General features: G+C 45.0%; 2 protein-coding genes across 10 annotated transcripts in view; both read left to right on the forward strand.

Moving 5' to 3' along the window:
* LOC142902075 (monocyte chemotactic protein 1B-like) overlaps positions 1 to 3,601 on the forward strand; it is an 89,032-nt gene extending 85,431 nt beyond the window's left edge. The window contains exon 5 of the transcript XR_012929043.1: positions 3,588 to 3,601. The gene's annotated coding sequence lies outside the window, so the exon portion shown is untranslated. The remainder of the gene's footprint in view (positions 1 to 3,587) is intronic.
* The window catches only part of LOC142902074 (protein unc-13 homolog B-like), a 104,737-nt gene that overhangs the window by 49,642 nt on the left and 44,665 nt on the right, over positions 1 to 10,430 (forward strand). Inside the window, exon 1 of one of the 9 annotated variants that reach the window (XM_076046889.1) lies at positions 1,775 to 2,231. The exons of the other annotated variants lie outside the window; for them this stretch is intronic. The gene's annotated coding sequence lies outside the window, so the exon portion shown is untranslated. Of the gene's footprint in view, positions 1 to 1,774; positions 2,232 to 10,430 lie in introns of those variants that run through there. 9 annotated transcript variants of the gene reach the window in all.

Genomic DNA, 10,430 nt, shown 5'->3' on the forward strand with positions numbered 1-10,430 from the left:
TTTAGCCCTCTGTTTAGAGCCCACGTGCAAGTTCAGTTTTCGCTTGCTACTAAAACGTTTTGTTGAAGTAAAAATGAGGCGGCCGCAAGGCGGCCTCGGGGGGCGGTGCCTGCACCTGCGCAGGTGCGTTGCCATTTATTTGAGAGAGGTAACTGTACCATTTGTGATGTCACAAAGGGCCTTCATCATTGCCCATTCATATGTGCAATGTATATGCATATGTACTTTTTTCACAGCAACCTTTCATTTACTCGTCTGGAATCTCAATTTTTAAACCGTCTAAATTTCGACTAGACGGCAGTCTAACTTTTTACATTTGTCACAGCGGTTTGCCGGATATTGTCGTTAATTATTCACTTTCATGCCTTAATATCAGTGCCATTTTGTCGCCTATTAGCACACTGAGCTCTGACTTCTAGGCTAATTGCCCCGCCGCCTGTCCCGCGGCTTTCATGCTTTATTCTACCAGCTTCTGTTTAATGAGCCCTGAGTCGCATCCACGTCCTGCTACACCCAAACGTTTTGTGCCTTTTGTTTGAGCCAGAAAGGAGAAAATAAAGGATGCATCCGCTCTTCAAAGCCCGGCCCTACATCGTGGAATACATTTGCATAATTCTGCTACATAAATGACTTGAGCTGGTTCGCTGATTGTAACAGACGCGCACGTCCAATTTTGGAGATATGGCTCCATTAATATACATGAAAAGATCACGATATGAAAGTTTAAGACACGGAATGGGTGGTTTTGATGGCTCACAGACTGTGGGAGTGTTTTGATCTTCGGTACTCCATATTGATATCGGTTTCATTATTTTTTTTATGCTTTGTTTCGATTAGTCTGAAAGTCACTGTTTTGTTCCTTTGAACTCGCTGAAGCTGTGAATCTAAAGACAAAAATATCAGCAAGGGAAGTGTTCGCTATTAGGCTGCATGTAAATAAATGCGCATCATTTCAATTTCAAATTATTCAAAAAGTTAATTTCCCTTTCATGCAAAAGATGAAGGACGTTTAAGATTTTTTTTTCGTTATAAGACATTTAACATAAAGAAAGAAAGAAAGAGAGAAAAAAAAGAAAGAAATTGTTGAACAAGTCCACAGTCTGCTGAAATTTCACCGTCGATGTTTCTCCTATTTCTATGAGATATTTATATTTCTCATGTTTTTTTTCACATTCCAGTTTTGCTGACGATGGGAGTGTTGAAAGCCTAATGCATAAAAATAAGCCAAAAAAAAAGAAAACAGGGAGATATTACAGACATGAAACGGAATCATTAACGAGAGGTCAAGTGGAGTTGCAAAAAATTAGCCCAGTCTCGATAACAAACCAACTCTTTTTTTTTGTTCAAAGTGATTTTCAGCCCAGCCTTCAGTCCAAGAGGATGATTAGAGGAATCAGCACTGTGTCTAAAATATGTATTAAGGCCGTGCTGTTGCTGAGGAGCATATGTGGAGCTGTTGGAGCAGCACAGTGTGTGAAAAAGTGAAACTGTGTGAGAAAGGGAACCGCAGAAGGTGGGTGAGAAGGAGTGAGAGGTGGTGAGAAAGAGGAGTGAGAGAGAGCGAGAGAGAGAAGAGAGAGAGTGAGCGCACATGAGGTGTCGCTCCTGTCGGCGGCAGAAAACAAGAAGCCGCGATTCAGCGGAGGAGAGGAGAGCAGGCAGGGAAAAACCCTGCCATGGAGCAGGAGCCGCCGCTGGGGAGGTGAGGGAGACAGGGAGCTGCAGGAAGTAGGAAGAGGAGGAGGAGACTGTGGTACAGCGCAGAGAGAGGAAGTGTGACAGAGCGGCGGGATGACACTCAGAGAGCGCTCGCATCCACACAAAGAGGAATACCCTTTAAAAAAGACAACAAAAAAAAGCAGGAAGGAAGAGAAGGCTGCTTTTGACTGAGGAAGAATGGAAGAAAACACACGTTTTTCCTCTCATTTTTAATTAACAGTTATTTGATCGACGAAATTTCTGGAGCTCGATAAGAGCCTTCAAACTCGTCACTTCAAAGCCTTTTTAGTGTCACAAATCTGGAGTAGGAAAAAGTGACGTAAAGATGCGAAATCAGTGAGTGAGTGAGCGGGTGAGTGAGCGAGTGAGTGAGTGAGTGAGTGAGCGAGTGAGTGAGCGCGCTCCAGGGGGTGGAGGTTGAGGGGTGGGTTGGTTGTAAGACATCTGTTGGATTGTGCTGCTAAACTTGCTGTGGTCCCAGCAGCCGGCGCTCCTGCTTCCGTCTCCATCAGGTAGGCTTTCTTTCTTTGTTTGGTTTTTTTCTAAGGCTTTGAATTTAAATGTAAAGTAAAGATGCGAGAGGCAAAAGAAGACATCTGAGGGACACTTAAGAGGATGGGCAGGAAAAAAAAAGAGGAGGAGATCGATGAAGGTGATAAATCAGGGAGGATTCGCACCGAGCGAGCAGCTCTAATGGGTAAATTTGCCCCCTGGGATCCTGGCAGACCTGCTGCTGAACCTCTCAGCCTGGTGCTGTGTGTATGTATGTGTGTGTGTGTGTGTGTGTGCGTGCGTGTGCGCGCTATCTAAAGTGCCGTGGTAAATGCAGAACAAAAGAGACACATTTCCTCTTTTTTTCCTCTCGTTTTTTGCTTGTTTCCTCCAACACGCGCTACACGGCTGCCTATTTTTAGAAACAAAACCAGAGTGTCATTACTGGCCTGACTTCCATTCCAGCCATCATTTTATTCTCTATGCTAAGGGAGTCATTTCCATATACTGTACCGTTCTCTCTGGATTTTCAGACACTATTTAAAGGTTTTGGTTTTTTGACTACTCCTCCAGCTCAGCTTCTCACTGTGTGGGTTTGTATTTCCACTCGTGTTGTGTGTGTGTGTATGTTCAAAACCCCGGCATTGAAAGCTCTCCAAAAAAGCTCCCCGCTGCATCTCCAAACGGCGCTGGTTGATTGAGTTGCCGTCACTGCTTCACACTGGCGCTTTTCAGCCCTCAGGTGAGGACGTGTGGTCGGTCACCAGGCGCTTAACGAGCCATTTCACATCATTGACACAGTGTTTAGTCATCCTGCCATAAAGTTTGTTTAACTTCTACCCTGAGGCGGTCTCGCGGTCGTTTGAAGTCAAATTACTCGCAAAGAACACAAAGCTGCAACTGAATTCACGCGTTAATTTTTTTGTGTTTTGTCCGCAGCTGCGGACTGCAGACTTTGAAGTCGCTTCCAGATGAGTCAGTTGTTTCAGGGCTGAGTGTAAATCCCAGCTGCCTGGTGTGGGCAGAGGGACGTGAGCAAGCATTGATGTGGACTTGAGTGTTTTTTGCCTGACGAGCAGGTTGAAGGATTCCACACTGTCAAATCAACGTTCGTTTGGATGAGACAAAACTATCCGCAGCTCACATGAAACAGACCAGCTCATTGGTCTCGTGGTAGAGTGTCCTGCCCTCAGACTGGTAGGTTGTGGGTTGGATCAGCCAATGATTGCACCGCTCCCTCTGGGGATGATGGGTCAAATGCGTAGAACAAATTTTGCATCCTTCGGGATGATTTTACACGGGTCATTTCGAGACGTTCAGTCAGGCTCGACTCGATTAATCGTCTCAGATTATCTAGCACACGACCAGCGTGAGTTTGTGTGAAATTCATATTTGATATAATGTGCATTTCTCCTTTTTAATACACAGCACCTCTGACTGTCCTTGCAAAGCTTAAAAAAGAAATCAGATTGAAATTCTCATCAAAATCACAAAAACAAAAATGTAACTGGGCCAAGCAGCATCTTTAATGGAGAAACAGGCGGGACTTACAGGAAGGTGCGTCGCTGTGCAGCAATCAGAAAGTGGCTGGAGAAACTGCTGGTTCACGGTGACAGCAGCAGCTGCGTGGAGGCTGCAGGGAGATTAAAGCTGGACAACCTCTTGCTGTTATGCCACGGTGACACATGGAATGAACGGCCAGTGGCTTCGGAACGAACTTCCATCCTGTGTGTCAGGTCAACCTCACACTGGAGTCTTTCTCTCTGTTCTTTCCCCCCTGTGACGAGCGGGAATTAACTGCAGCCTCCTGGAGTCCCATCATCCACTGTGGGGAATGGATTGTTTTGTTGTTGTTTACCAGTTAAAACCAGAATTCGGTATTTTTATATTTTCCTGCCGTTAAATCTAATGTAATGTAATGCAACTAATGCAAGCCCACTATACATATGACAGGATTTTGTTGGTTTGAGGCCTCAGATCATTTTTGTTCCACCACATTATGAGGATGACCAGAGGAGTTTGCTACAGTAAATGCTTCACATTTCACAATCCCGCTGACTCATACCAGTTAATACAGTGTAAACCAACCTGGACAATGAGTATGTGACCAATGAGTGGTCTGTTGGTCTGGAAGCCTGGGAGCCGAGTGGAGGCCAAATGTTTGCAGGGTGAATTCACTTTGCACTACAAGGTCTTAGTGGCCTCTGACATTTACTGTATATATGCAATGCTGTGTCATGGAGAAAGACCACATATGCATAGCAATAATTTCTCTGATAATTTTTCCTCGCTGTAACCTGGTCTAATGGCAGCATTCTCAACATTCTGTTTCTACTCATACATGTTTGCGGCAGTAGCGCCTCGTGTATACGACCTTCAAAACTATGAATATGAATGGTTAAAGTTATGCAAACACAGTTTCACAGTCGCATACCATATTAGGAGTGAAAGCAAGAGCCGGAAGACTCTCCGGGAGGCTTGATGTGGGCATGGGTGTGGAGGATGTGGATGTGAGGACAGTAATTGTGGAACGTCGTTAAGCGGCTGATGGAGGATGTCGGAGTTCAGATAACGCAGACACACCAGAGACGTCCTGTCAGCGCTTGTAGCACCAAGACCAAGCTCGATGAACCGCGTTGATTTTAGGTTGTTTGAGTTCTCTCGGGAACTTCGCAGGGTTGCGTCGCCCACTAACGGGTAGCGAGTGAAAGGAGAAGGACCTTGGCTTGGTTTGGAGCAGCGGTAATGAGTTTTAGGTCCCTCTGTTTTCTACAGGGAGGTGAGTTAACAGAGCAGGAGGAGTGAGCGAGTGAGTGAGTGGGTGGGTGGGATCAGCAGCACATGGCCACTCATGGAGGGACCTGAATTTATGTATAGATCGGCTGCTGTCACAACAATTATAATAAAAACATTCACAATTTAAAAAAAACAAACATATTTCCTCCGTTACTTAGACCAATCAGTGCAAAACCAATTGAATTTAGATGAAAGCTGGGAGGCAAAGCCACTCCAGAGTCCAGTGGTAATTCATATTAATTCAAGGAGTGTTTTGGTTTCACAGAGCAGCGTTTTCAAAGGCAGGGGAAGATTGCCACTTGAAATGTAGGGAGGCGGGGAACTAGTGGAAAAAAGAGCCTCTTGGTGGGGAGGAACTTCTCTTTGAGGATCAAAACGTGCTGTGTGACATAATTTAATAGTTTGTCATAGAGAGTTTGTCTGTCTAGTTAATGTAGAGTATAAGACAAAGTGTCCGACTGTCAAACCTGTCCAGTCTTTGGGTGACGTCACAATAACTTTGCCCATCTTAACATGGAGCCAGTGGTTGAGGAACGCTTGTCTTGACTTGGATGGACCTTTGGAGCTGTAAAACTGTATAGCCTGGTGACCGCTGCCAGGAACTGGACTACAGCTCGGCAACCCTCCTGCCCATCGATCGCTTCAGCCGCACTGAATCATTTTAACGAGCAAGCTTCTGCCTTTGCTTCTCCGATGAGTATTGTTCAGTCCAGCTGCTTGTTGGGATCACAGCAGAGGAATGTTGGACTTCATTTTGCTTGGAGCAAATAAAATTTTTAATTGTTTTTTTGTTTTCATTGATCAAAACTGTGAAAAACTCTCACACTGCGAGCAGATGCTAAAATGTCCTTGCATGTGTTCTGTAATTTATCAAAACAATCTGAAAAAAATCTTTCGGTTGAGAACAGATGTCTTATGAATGACAAGGACACGGCGGCAGCGTCGCTGTTTGGCATCTCTGAGGTGGCTTGCAGAAAGCTAAATCGATTAGCCTGGGCAGGGGCGGGCCCTCAGCCAAGGGGAGGAGGGTGGAGAGGGGCGCGGCTTATTGGATTTCCTCCAGAAAGTGATTACACCTTCCCGACGGCGGCCCCTCCCTTCCTCTTTACATGCGGGCTGCTAAACGGCGGTCACACACCTTGGCGTGCTCCTGTTTTTACAGCCGGGCTGGAGGCTGCAGGCTGGAGGCCGGATGGCCCATCAGTGGCTTTAAGTGGAGACACTTTAACTGCCAACTGGATCTCCCCGGCCTGCCACTGGCAGGGTGACGGCCCGCAACTGTGTTCCAGATTAATGTCAGGGCTTAATGTATATGTCTGATTTGCTTAATGGAGATGGTGTGTGTGTGTGTGTGTGTGTGTGTGTGTGTGTGTGTGTGTGTGTGTGTGTGTGTGTGTGTGTGTGTGTGTGTGTGTGTGTGTGTGTGTGTACTAGTGCTAGAGAGAGCGTGTGTGCTTCTACATATTTGAAAGAAAGAAATGACAGATAGAAGTGGAAGGAATTGGAACAGCTGTGGTGATTCAGACTGAGGTGGAGAATGAGTCTGCGGAAGGTGATAGTCAGGTTACAGGTGTGGGTGGGTGCGTGGATTATCATATTTGATTGCATCTACATCAGTGTCATTCTGGTTGAAATATTGGGTTTTTCAAGCTTTGAATGTTGACTTTTGGGATCCCTTGGTGCTGCCAAATGGATTGTCTGGGTTGTGATGTGACGATTTATGATTCCATAAGGATATTAAGCACATCAAAGCCAATGTCACCTGTGTCAGCTTGATGTCATTTATTACAGTTCATTTTCCGCATCAATTAGTGTCTCAGTGTAGTTGCTTTCATATTTATTTTCAGGTTCTCATGCACTCTTTTTTATTGTTTTGTTCATGCCAAACAGAATGAGGTTGATGCGGCTTGTTGATGCTGAAAAAAACTATTTCACGGATCGGTTTCTTTTGAAAAGATTGTGATTAAAAAAGTGATTAATTCGACTTCCGAGTGCTGTCTTCAGATCGGGCTCATTCAACCGCTCGCTAAAATTACCTCTGTCTCCCTTTATCTGCCTTTTTCATTCACTCAAACAGCTGTTATCACGCTCCCCTCTCGCTCGCTGTCAGCCGGCAGCCCACCATTCTTCCAGCTGTCGTTCCTTTCTTCACCATTCAAGCCCCCTCCTAATAGTGGTATTTATTTTCTGTCAGGCAATCTTTGTCCCAAGCGCACTCATTACACGCACAGTCACATACTCCAGCGTCTCGCGGAGCATCTCGTAGAGACACGCTCACATTCACCTCGTAGTGCTGCCACGTTCCAACACTGGTTGTCAGAATTCATGGAAAGAAGAGGAGAATTATTATTAATTCAAACCCTGCGGATAATTCACTCTATCCCAAGTTGGCTCATTTGTTCCAACTTTTACTTTGTGCTGTGTAGTGAATACCTTTCCTGACAGCAGTAATATAACCTTTGTGCTGGGATTTCTTTTTTGGTTTCAACAGAAGCCAGAGCTCAAGATGTGTCGTGTAAAACAGTGAATTAAGAATAATTGGTAGGTAGGGAGAGATTAGCGGACTAGCGTAAAAAAAAAAAGGGTTTTATATTGAAAAGTGTGCATGTGGTAATATATTCCCACTTCCACCCATTCATCCCATTTCAGATGAAGATTTATATATAGACATGTATGAGATAGATAGCACCGCCAGATTTTGCGAAGTAAAACTCTCAATTGTGCCATTTCTCATGGAAAAAAGGGGTGTAAAACTGACCAGACATGGGCTGTTTTCTTTGGTTGTGTGCTGTTGTCCCAGTTGACCATAACTTGGTTAAGAGACTACAGAGTCAGGAAAGAGCAAAGCAAAACATAGAAAAGCTCATTTTGATTGAAGGCAAGGCTGCTTGTCTGTAAAAGTATTTAAATAAGATCAAACCTTGACTGGCTGGATTTGCGGCAGCGTACTGTACCTATATAGTGGCTGCAGCCTCAGCCTGTTCTTTTTCATTTTTATTGATATATTGTCTGGAACGCACTGCCCCGGCTCCACCGGCACTTTCTGTGATGCTGATCAATAAGTTTACAACCTCTGAAATGAATTTGCTCTGATGGGCTTTGACAAGGCTCCTGGAACCGGTCGAGATGAAGGCCATTACGCAGAGGCCGTTTGATTAAACTGATGTGCTCAGTCACATTCCCGGCAGAACAGTCATGGAATCATTCGCAATACAGACACACCACTCAAGACTGGACTCGAAGTCGAAGCCACAAAGGTCGAGCAATAGCCAAGTTGATGGCGAAGGTTCAGAGAATGTCACACTAAAAGCAAAGTGAGGTGCTGCCCGATGCAGTGATTCATTGGAAAATTGGCTGCTTTGGTGTTTGTGAAATAGCTTTAATCATTACCTGGCACAGCTCAGCAGGCGACAAACAACACCAAAAGTGAATACATTTACAGGTGTTGTGACACTGTGAATCACACTAATTTGGTGGCTCGTACGATGTCCCCTTCAGTCCTGCCCACACTTTGTGGCACGAGTTGACGGCTCTTCTGTCACGTACACGAAACGCTTGCACACCGGTGGAGTCGAACAGATGGGATTTTGAGTTCTGTATCTTGACGAGTTGCAATACTGCTCGGGGCACACTTGAGGATTTCCCGCTGGATGGCTCACGGACGGTCGGGGACGGGTCAGCACAATTATTTTGCTGCCCCAAAGCAAGTCAGGGTGATTGGATCGTAAATATCAACATGTTTGATATGTTTCGGCGCTGCCTGCCTCCAATGCATCCAAGCCAGTGAGAATGAGTAAGTTGGGAAATGAGCGCAAGCCTAAAAAACAATGCACAAAGAAGTTCCACCATGGCAGCAAAAAGAAATGTGAAGTGGAATGTAGAATTATGGCAACAAGATGTACCAAACTGTTGTTGGCAGAAATTACAGAAGTGTACTGACCTCAACTTTGATCTTTGAACTTTGAGCTCATGGTTGCGACCGCAGTGAATCTGCTGAAGTCGTCCAGTGTGCAGGCTCTCAGTCTGGCCGTGTAGATGATTTATGGAATTAAAAGTGGTAAAAATAATCTTCATGTCTGATGCCTCCTACATTTTTCAAATCTTTTAAGATTTTAAAATCCTCAAGTGTCTCCACAGCCTTAGAGGTAAACTGAAAAAAAAAATCTGCAGTCTCTTCCAGACTATGTCAGGAGCAGAACAGGAGGAGAAAAGGTGAATTATTGGGTGAAAAAAAATCTCCCCCTACTTTGGCTGGCAGTGTGAGTGTGTCCCTCGGTATGGAACGGCAGTGAGAGGAAAGCCTGCGGTCCAGCGCCAACAAGATGACATTAAAAATGGGAGCAGTAAAAGTGAGAGGGCAGCAGCAGCCGCAGAAGAAGAGAGGGATGAGGGATGAGTTAACTGGAGCAGTGGGCTTTTATAATCTCATGCAAAATTGTATGGCTTGCTAATAATAGCTTTGTACATTGCAAACAAGGAAGCAGCGTCACATGTGTGGCGGTGGCGAGATGGGTTCCAGCACCCTAGCACCTGCCTCCTGCATCCTCCCATCCCCTAATGCTAATCAGTAGGGCGGCTTCGTGATAGTGACGGCACTCACTAACCCGCCATCAGCCAGCTGCTCTCATAGTCTACTATTAGGAAGGTGGCACCAATAATGCCCACAGCACGTGAACAAAGTGTCAGCCTGCAATAGGGAGGGCGTCTTCACAAAGGGCACAGTGACAGTTGTTTTTGATAGTTCTGTGGAAGGTGCAAAGTTAGCACACTGTGACTTTAAAGGGGCAATATGCAATGTTTCACCACTAGAGAGTTCTGCTGAGCGCAGCATGTGAAAACAGAACAAAGAAGACTCTTTTCTGAAAGACGCGCATTGGGAAAACATGAGTGGGTGCAAGTTGGGTCAACAAGAGAACAAGAGAGACAACGCATTTTAGACATGAACAATAACATAACACACACACACACACGCACACATTTCCGCTTCTCATGCAATCCCAACTGGTTCTGCAAACAATACAGTACATCACCAGCATACCATTAGCTGGCATTGTTTTGAGCCGCAGTTAAATGAAACGGCTGTGTGTGTCTGGCAACTTAAAGCTATAGTCGCTGCACCTGCACAATTGTCAGAATTCAGCCTGATTTTTATTTATTTATTTATTTATTTATTTACTGAGTGTTCACAAAACCTGCCCAGAACAATTCAATCAAACACAAAATGACACCCACATGCTGCAGCTAAACAGACCCAGTCATTGGTGAGAGGTTCTGGTGTCTTCACGTCTAGTTATTTAAACATGGTGTCACCATGCATGGATGACTACAGCTGAGACAGATGTGCAATGATTTTAATTCTCTTAATTAGCCTCAGTGTAGGAAAAAAATAAACATAGTAGAATATCTGCACAAAAATCCCCATG

Source organism: Nelusetta ayraudi, unplaced genomic scaffold (assembly GCF_046127955.1).
Source record: "Nelusetta ayraudi isolate G7.1 ecotype Tasmania unplaced genomic scaffold, CSIRO-AGI_Nayr_v1 ptg000092l, whole genome shotgun sequence".
NCBI classification, from domain to species: Eukaryota; Metazoa; Chordata; class Actinopteri; order Tetraodontiformes; family Monacanthidae; genus Nelusetta; species Nelusetta ayraudi.